Below are 9,724 nucleotides of genomic sequence, written 5' to 3'. Positions count from 1 at the left end.
AGCGTGGTTAAACCTGCAGGAGGATGGATGTAACGAGTAGTGTCTGGTGTGCCACTGAAGACATACCTGTCCTCCATACGAAGAACGTAACACTGTCAACAACTCTTGGGTTCCTGAGCCCACTCCCCTTCCCTGATGTTTTTTCCAAATTAATTATTGTAAATGAATGAGAAAGGGGTGGGGTGTTTTGGTCTGAAGATGGAAGGGACAGGGTCCTGGCTCAAGCCCTCTGTGGATTCACAGAAAAGGTATTTAGTAGAAGCCAGAGTCATTCAAGCCACCTTGATACCTAGTTAGTCCCACAACAGCCTAATATGCCCAGCAGGATTTACAGGTAACATCTGACAGGACAAAATCAATTCTATTTGCAATGGGTGAAATTTTGCTTTCTTTTTGTTTCTGTATTTTTAATTTTCATTTAATTGTATTTCTGTTAGCAGAAGCCACTAAGCAACCATTAGCTTGCAGCAACTTTCTGCTGCTGGCAGCCTAAGGTGGATTTAGTGGATACTCTAGAAGTGGCACTTCATGAACTAATTATAGGAGCAGGCTGTTTGCAGTATACCAGAAAAATGATTCCATGCTGACACAGGGATACAGAAAACCAGGATCTCCCAAATGAGCACTTACCTCAGAGATATAAGCTATTTTACCTATAAGCTGGATATATCTTGCCAGTTGCAAAAATTCCTACTGAAGACATTTTACCTAAATGATGGTTAAATTCCACTGACATTGATGAAATATTGGAAACAACACTTTCATCAAATGACATTTTTCTACCAGAAAGTGTTCCACACCAGATTTTACAAGCAGCTCTATGCTGAATGTTTCAATCACGGCAATCACTTGGCTTTTCTTGCAGGGAAAAGCCAAGATGATGTTGCTGTGAGAAGAATAATTTTGCATCTTTGCTGTGTATATTTAGGGTACCCAGGGGTGCGTGGGGAACTGATCAATGTCTGCAGTGCCGTGACCCCGGAAGGCGCTGTCTCTGTAAATCCTCACCATCATTTCAGGTGACCCCAAGCCTAGCCTGTGCCCAGGCAAGGAGCTGGAGGGTGCCCTGGACCCTATTGTCCTAGTGGTTTAGATGATACCTTCATGGCCACCATACCCGAAATCACCCATCAGTTTAATGAGGTGATGTGACAATGAAGTAATGACATTTACTTTCCTGTATGACACAAAGTTTTGAGTTTTACTGTACCAAGTGTGTCTTGTTCTTTCTGCATAGGCAGTTGTGCCTGAATACTTGTATGTCTCATTACAGCTTACCATCCTGGCTAGAAACAAAAGCCATCCCTGCCAGCATTAATTACAGATGCTTTTTACTCAAACAGGAATTAAAAATGCTCCTAAAAGCATACATAAATAAATTCCATTGTAATCCATTCCTCCTGTTCGACTTCATCTTTTTACTCTTTCCATTTGCCCTGCAACTTCTCAAAGGGTTTTACAAAGCAGGAGTAATATTACCAACTACCATAAGGAGGATAAAAACCTGAAGTGCAGGTGTTTAGGAAGGTTGCTTATAGAATCATAGAATAGTTTGGGTTGGAAGGGACCTTCAAAGGTCAAATGGTCCAACCCTCCTGCAATGAGCAGGGACATCTTCCACTAGATCAGGTTGCTCAGAACCACATCCAGCCCACCTCTCTGGGCAACCTGTGCCAGTGTTTTACCACTCTCATTGTAAAGAATTTCTTCCTCATGTCCAGCCTGAATATCCCCTCTTTTAGTTTAAAACCAACACTCCTCATCCTATTGCAGCACGCCCTCCCTATCTTTTTTATAGGCCCCTTTTGAGAACTGAAAGGCTGCAATAAGGTCACTTAGGGTAAATTTTCCTATGTGATCAGTTCATCTCCATTTTAAGTGTTGAGTGTTTCCATAATCAGGCTGAGGTTTTGAGAGCGCTTGCATCCTTTTTTCTTCCACACATTATGTCCCACCACACACTGTGTGTGGTGTGTCACTCCAACCCACCCTGTGCATGGCCTGGCTTTCACTGAGACTTTCAGCTCCATAGGTGGGTATGTGATGAAGGCACAGCCTCATGGGATGCCCCAGCCACCCTGCTCTCAGGGCCTGAGAGAGGTCAGAGGAAAGGATTGCAACAGTTTATTTCTTTATAGATTTAAAAATCTGTGAATCTCTCTGGAACAGCTGCTTCCGCACACAGTTCAGGCTCCTCTCTTCTCCCTCAATTATCCCTCAGACCATGTGAATCTTTTTATAAGAATATTGGAAATGCCCCTAACAGATGCAGCCCCTCAGCCAGGGTAGGGAAGATTGCTCACGACTGCCTGGTGTGTGCTGCAGGACAGTGCTGTTCTCGTTTCCTGTTTTACAAGACATAAAAATACAACAATGGTGACTCCTCCTCAGAAATAAAAGCTTAGGGAACAATTTTTACAGCACAAAATTAATACTGTGAGTACTAGCTCTGCCCACCGCTAGCTGGAACTGATATTCTGTATGAACTATCAGAAGAGTTGGTTTTCTTTACAACTATGAACCTTCACCAGTGTGCTGGGAGGATGAGACTTGTTTGAGTGGGAGCCGAGTTTAAACTTTAGCTACTCCTCTAATACTTCCAGGTTTTAAGAAGCAAAATACCTTTCATATTCTGAGATAGTACCTCTAGGACAAAATATGAAAGGAAGAGGCACTGCTCGTATTTCATCCAGATTTCATGGCCCTTCTGACCATATTTTAGGTTAATTCCTAAAAGGCAGTTTTAATCAGAATGAATAAAGAAATGCAGTCACAAACTCATTATTTTTGAAGGAAGACAGCTGATTACAGAGTACAAGCATAGGGCAAGTAACCTTCATCTTGCATTTCAACTATGCGCATAACTCGAGCTATAAACCTATTAAGTTCATTTATAAATGATGCAGTATCTTATCCCAAACCAAGAGACTTTGTATTATTCTTAATAGCTATGGGAGAAGACTGATGAAGATCAAACTGGTTATGCTATCATGACTATTCAATGGCTTTTTTTAAGCCTGCTAATTCTGTCTTTGCTTGTGCACACTGCACCTGCATAAACTCCTTGTAGTGAAGCAGGTAACAATAGCCTGAGATTTACTGAAAACATACTCTAAAGCTGTCAAATTAATCCCTTATACTGTAACAACTACACTCACATTTGGGGTTTACAATGCTTTAAATAGGAAGTGTCATCACAGTACTCTAGCAAAATGTTGCAAAATCATTTCTTACTGCTATTTTCCAAAATAAAATGTTAAGCAGTAGAATTCCCATGTTAAAAACCTAAGTGGGTCTTTCTATTCAGAAAAGCAGTGTATACAGAAGTTTTCTTTTGCTTATTTTTAATGTTGTTTGCACAACTTCTGCTGATAAGCTGGTTGATGAAAGTACAGAACAGCTTTATTTCTTGTGCACATAATTTTGCATAAGTTATAACAACTTGCATATAATTCTCAAAACTTCATCATACAAGTTTCTCAGTGTGTAATTAGTGATTCTTCTATGGCAGTTTTTGTTCTAAGAAAACCCACTTCTGGTGAGTTTCAGAGCTGCTTAGACTGGGGACATTTTTTATGCCTAAGCTTTGCACAGTAAGAAAATGAACAAACACACATTAAAGGAGATATCACCCTGTATGCTTGCTGCCAATCACAAGAAGCAAGCATTTCAGGATAGTCTACTTAGACACCAAATAATAAAGAGGTTACTGAAGCACTGGCTTTAACTTACCAAGCCAACAAACCTCGTAATAAAGATACATCAAAAGCTGTTAGAGGGCTGAATCTGGAAAAAGATCCCCTAAATACCACTGTGCATGTTAAGCTGAGTTTGTAAACCCCTATGATGGGTGTGCCTGAGTTCCCCAGGGAACAAGTGAGTTCTGTGCATCTCAAACACTTTGCTGGGTATTATGATCTTCACCTTAAATCTTCATTTGTCAGCTTGACACCTTTTTCTCTCTCTCCTCCAAAGTCAAACACATAAAGAGATGAGGGTTGGTGTAAATACAAGGCCTCTTTATTTTGTTTCCACAGTACATGACTTTCCATTTAGCATGATCAAAACCAAGCAGAACAGCAGAAATCACATAAGCCATCTTTATCTAATACATTGCTCTTCTTTGAAACTACATGAGTACAACAAGAAGGATAAATCCAACAATAACTCCGGTTAGGCACTTTTCACAAACGACAGAACCAGAGCCTGCACACAACAGGCAACAGGCAGACAAAACCAAGGACCAGAATTAGGAAAGCTTACTCCACTGAGATGTCAACATTCCCTTCAGGAAAGAAGGTTTGTCTTGAAGCAAAGGCTGAAAACTTCCTCAGCTAAGGAGTATGTGCATTCACTCTTTAAAAGCTTCATCAGTAAAATCTTTTTAAGGAAGGTACAACCCAGCTCTGAAGCCACAAAACCAGACAGCACACAGAGATCAAAGCCTTCTGTTGTCACTAAGATTGGTCCATTCTAGTGAAGGCTTGTATCTAGGAAGCTTTTGTACCTAAATGTGCCTAGGAGCAATGGGCTAAGCAAAGCCTTTGGTGACTTAAGTGCAGATCAAGGTAAAACATTGTTATGTTTTTGTTAGCTGCTCACAGTTTACATCCTGGTATTTTACGTCCTGGTCTTGGTGGGATTTAATTGTTACAAGCTGATTTAAGTCATTAAGCCAAATTACTGAGTGAGGACTAATATTTTGAGTTGTTTCAGGCAGGTGGGTGTAATAGGGCCTTTTAGTCCTATCTTTCTCCCAACTCCACTCATTCAGCAGTTACTTTCAAACTAAAAGCAGGAGTATGAGAAACCATGGTCTAAAGCCAGAATAAAAGTGAGTCCTGACCAGAGAAGGAAGTGTGAGTCTAGGCCTGACTATTGCATTTGCTTCTACAGAAGTGATTGCCTCTGCAGCAGCCACAGGCGACCTCTTTGGTTGGAGTACACTCTGATTCGGGGCCTTTTCCAAGAAAGAATTTCCACCAAAATTTCCAGGAGACTGCACTCCAAAAACATGGCTCAGCTTTTTGGAAAAAAAAAAAAAAAACAACCAAACCTAACAGTGCTATTAACTTTACACAACAGATTGTTGTTGATGGTTCTGATGTCCTTTTGGTTTCCCAAGAATTGTTTTTGTTTGTGTCATTATTGGTTTTTGTATAGAGAGCCTATGTCATTTGCTGGCTTCACTGCTGAGAAGCACGAGTTGTTGCACATACAGTACCATGGCTTAAAAAAGCTCCAACTTTAAGCCAAAGTACCTAGTACCTAGAAATTCACTGTATCAGCTATGTGCTGCTGTAATTTAAACCCTCTGCAGTGCACTTACCCTCAAAACAGTCTGATTTTTTAAGACAGCTAGCTTATTTTCAGTTACTCTAGTCACACCACATGCTTGTCTTCCAGTGCCCAACTCAGTCATCACTTCTCCACCAGGCACATGACAGAGGATGACGTCTGAAGCATGCAGGAGCACAGACTCTACCCCAGGACCAGACTAATTCAGTCTCTGAGCTGGCCAATGCCAAATGCTTCATAGGATATTTGGAGCTAAAGCATAACCTGCCCTTGCATGACGTTTCTTCTGGAGTTTTTACAATTTTGAAGTAGAGGTTGAAAAGTGTTATGTAATTATGCTGGGCTTGTATTATTAAGCATGCAAGTAACTACTTGGGAAATGTGCTCAGTTGTTGGGCCTCAATGGCTTTCAGAAGGAATGAGGTCTGTGATTTAACAGAACATTGCCTGAAAATATATCTTCTTTTCTGAGCATTTCCCACCTAAAACTTCACTGTCATCTTGTTCCTGAGTTCCTCTGATATAGCTTCTTTCTGCTTTGCATTATTTTGTATTCTGATGCCACCCTTTAAGATATGTTTTTGGGTTTTTTTTTTTCCTTTCCGTGGTCCTTTCTCAAACTTTCAAAACCCCTTGGTGTTTTGTTTTTGTTTTTGTTTTTTTAAACACCTTCTGCTTGCACACTGTAATTTTGGAGATGAGTTGAACACTGCTAAACACAGGCTGCAGATAAGGCAGCACTGTTTATTCACAGAAATCCCGTATTTTAAAATCTGTCCACCATATCATCTGTTACGGATTGTTCCTGGAAATGCTCAAACCAGTATTTTTAACTAGCTTGTTTGAGTAATGTCTTTTCAAGACCTGTGTATTGTTTTTAAATATATGATCAGAATACTTCCATTCTCCTTTGTTCAGTAGAACACTAGATATTTAGCAAGAATTATTACCTTTTTGCTAAACTGCATTGCATAATCACAAATACAGAAAAATCTATTTCTCTGTAAATATTTTAAAATTAAAACATTACTGTTCATGTGAGCTTTCATTAAACCATCATAATTTTCTCATTCATGAGTATAATCAGGCACAGACTTTTATGCAGGGTCATTTTAACATTTCTTTTTTTTAACAGTAAGTCCACTTACAGTACAATAATGAAAATGTTCAGTCCAGTGAGCAAACGTATTTTTTCCCCTACAAAGCTTTCTGGTTGCACAAACCCCATAAAATAAATATAACCCAAATGTTGCTTTAGGTCAAGGCAACATTTTAAAGTGCAGAACTCCACTTGCCACACATGAATAATTCAAATAATGCTGCATAATGCATAGGCAATACTTACTAGCATTTCATTAATAATCAAAACCTAAAGTGACACAATACTATAACACTAATTTAAATACATTCCGTTTATAATAAGTAAGTGCTCATCTGAACATAGAACACAGTAAGCATATTGTCCCAACAAGCAAGCTTTCCACAAACTACCCTTTTCTTTGTCTGAATGGTGTTCTAACTTTGAACACAAAAGACACATTAAGAAACAAAGATCAATCCACAAGCTGGCAACAGAACCAATAGGGAGTGACATTTGGAAACAGCTGTGTGTACATTTTTCCAGAGGCTTTATTCTCAGTCAGCAGCACTGTGTCAATTTATACTGACTGAAAATTATCCCTTTCTTTTCTTCCACTTACTCATCTCCCCTCACTGTTTGGTTGCTTAATTTTTACTTTTTTTTTTTTTTTTCTCATAAGAAGAGGAAGGAAGAGGGATGTAGGATGCTTTTATTTGTCTGCAGCTACTAAACTGTGTGACAATAAGGATGAAGGGAAAACAGTCCAAGTCCTCAGCTCCATCTCCATTAGCATTTTGGTTCGAGACAGTAGTGCTGTTCTGAAGTGAATTTCCATTCATCCTCCCTTATGGAACCTTGGTTCAGTTTGCAGAGTGGTTTTGGTACGCAAGAATTAGTTTATTTTGGCAAAAACTACACTGGAGGCTCAGCTGCATGCCAAATACACTCTAGCCTCTCGAAGAAACACTAAGAGTCTGAACCAATCATTTGGCCTGCTTCAAACTGCATATGCAGTGGGGACATTTATCCAAGGAAACAGACTATATGAAGTCTTAAGCTACATATAGTGTAAATGTATGAGTCCCAGCAGTAACTGCTTTCATCTGCTTATCCTCCCCTACTGGAACAAGTATTTTGGAAATCTACACATAGCCAGAGAGTCCCAAGGACCGAAACTTCACATTAGGATCCTCAGGGACTTTACCAAAATTACGTCAGAGAAGTTCGGCAACTACATCCTCTGTATCTCCTAAACCCTTAAATTTCTATGTGTAAGCCATCTTCCACTAAACAAGCTTTCGTGACTACCTCAGAGAACCCAACCTCAGCTTTTTTTCTGACACTACAGCCTTCTTCCATTGAATTCTATTTAAGATGCTTCAGTTGAAAGTACCTCCTGGTTTATTTTTTATATTAATTCCTCCACTGGCTTCCTCTCACATAAAAATCAGGCTGCTTTCCTTTACCCCTAAGCACTTCAACAATTAATGTAATGTTACAGATCTTGGCCCTCCCTCCTTCTGGTCTTTGGCACTGTAGGCGCCCATGGCACTACCTGCGAACAAAGTTCCTTCTGCAGCTGAGATTCTTCAAAAGTTGAGTCTCCATTTCTGAGTCTGGCTAGTGTCTGGGTACTAGACACTAGTAATGCTATAATCAAAAGGCAGAGTTCCTACCTTGTGCCTGAATTTAACAAGAATTAAATTGCTCATGACACAGCCAAGATTCAGATACAATCTCATTGGCAGCAGTTATCTTAGGGCTGCCAAAGCATCCCTTCGTAACCGGGCCAGCAGTATAGTGTTGAACTTGTTAAAGTTTTTCTGTATTCCCAGTTTGCAAATCAGCAACTCTTCCTCTCCCACAAATCTTTAAAGAAGAAATGCTGAATCCCATTCTTTACAACACTACAAAATAGTGAGAAACAGTGCAGTCAGAGACAGTTAAGGCTATCACTAAAGTAAAAGCGCCGATTCAATTCATAGCTCTGGAGGTGAAGTAGGGCACAAACACACATTGTCTACAAAGCTGTGTAATCTTTCTCTGCACCAGAAAACAGTCTTGAACAAAAGCCAAAGCTGAAAACCATGCAACTCCCTAAAACTACTTTTAAACATTAACTGGGAGGATTAAAACATGTGTCTCACAGATCTTTGGTTTTGGAACGTGAAATCTGGTCAATTAAAGTCATGTCAAAATTCATGAGGAAAAATGCTCCCTGAATCAGGAAACCAAGTTAAAGAGATGACAACTGTTATTTGCCAAGCATGTGTGCTACTGTGTAGGTGATTGGGACACATGAAAACAAACTGGTTAAGAAAACACCCTTATGGAATGTGGAAATCTTAATCCCCAAATCTTGACTCCTAAAGCCTTAGGAATCATTGATCATAATGGATATGAAGGCTGCACCTCTACAAGTGCATGCAGAGCAAAGCATCCTGTGAAGATACCCAAGCTAACTCTCCAGGATCAAGCAGCATAGCTGCACCCAGGTGGTGCCTGCAAGCCAATATCCCCTGCTGGTCAGTAGGGCTACTCAGCTTTGGCAAAAAAACCACACTGAAAAAACTGTGCTACTTTAAGTGCCCAAGCTAACTTTTACACTTCCACTTCATGCCATACTGGCTCATGTAGATGTAAAGATGTAACCATAACGGTACATAAGCTCTGAAAATGCTTTTAATATCAGAAAGTTATCAGTCATACTGGGTCAAGTACTCTCTCAGAAGTAGACATGAAGTGAGACTTTGGTGCAGTGACCTCCCTTGTTCTGTGAACAAAGGGAAGTCCTGTGCCTTTATATCCCCATACAGTGAGATAAAAGTGTGAAATAAAGCATAGTGAAATCAAAGTTTGAAGCAGGCCATAAAACAATATTCAACACATATTTGCAGTAACTCAACACAATATTGTCTCCACCGACACTGAAATTAAAGTGACATCTTATGTGTTGCAAAAACATAATAAACAAACAAGAAGCAATCCCCTCTCAAACCAATTTCAGGAAAAAAAGAAAAAATGTCTCTGATAAAAAATAGGAAAATATGCTTTGTTAAGAAAGGAATTCACACAGATTTCCAAAATAAAAAGGGCACACTTTTTACCTGCAATTGCACAGGGCTGGAATTGTGGCTGCCATATTGAAAGAAACCAAAGAGCACATGAAAGCTGAGCTGCGTTGTCCAGTGACAATTTCCATCTCAAGTCAAAGATGGTAATGGCCAGAAATACCCCGCTTCTCTTGGACTTTTTAAAAACAAACTCACTTCCCTACAGAAAGAAGGGGCTCCTCCTGTCTAAACAGTCACAAATGACCTTTGGAAGGTTCTGCAGGAAGCTGAA

This window comes from Nestor notabilis, unplaced genomic scaffold, assembly GCF_000696875.1.
Source record: "Nestor notabilis isolate BGI_N333 unplaced genomic scaffold, ASM69687v1 scaffold18805, whole genome shotgun sequence".
Classification (NCBI taxonomy): domain Eukaryota; kingdom Metazoa; phylum Chordata; class Aves; order Psittaciformes; family Psittacidae; genus Nestor; species Nestor notabilis.
Note: the sequence above shows the minus strand (reverse complement) of the source record.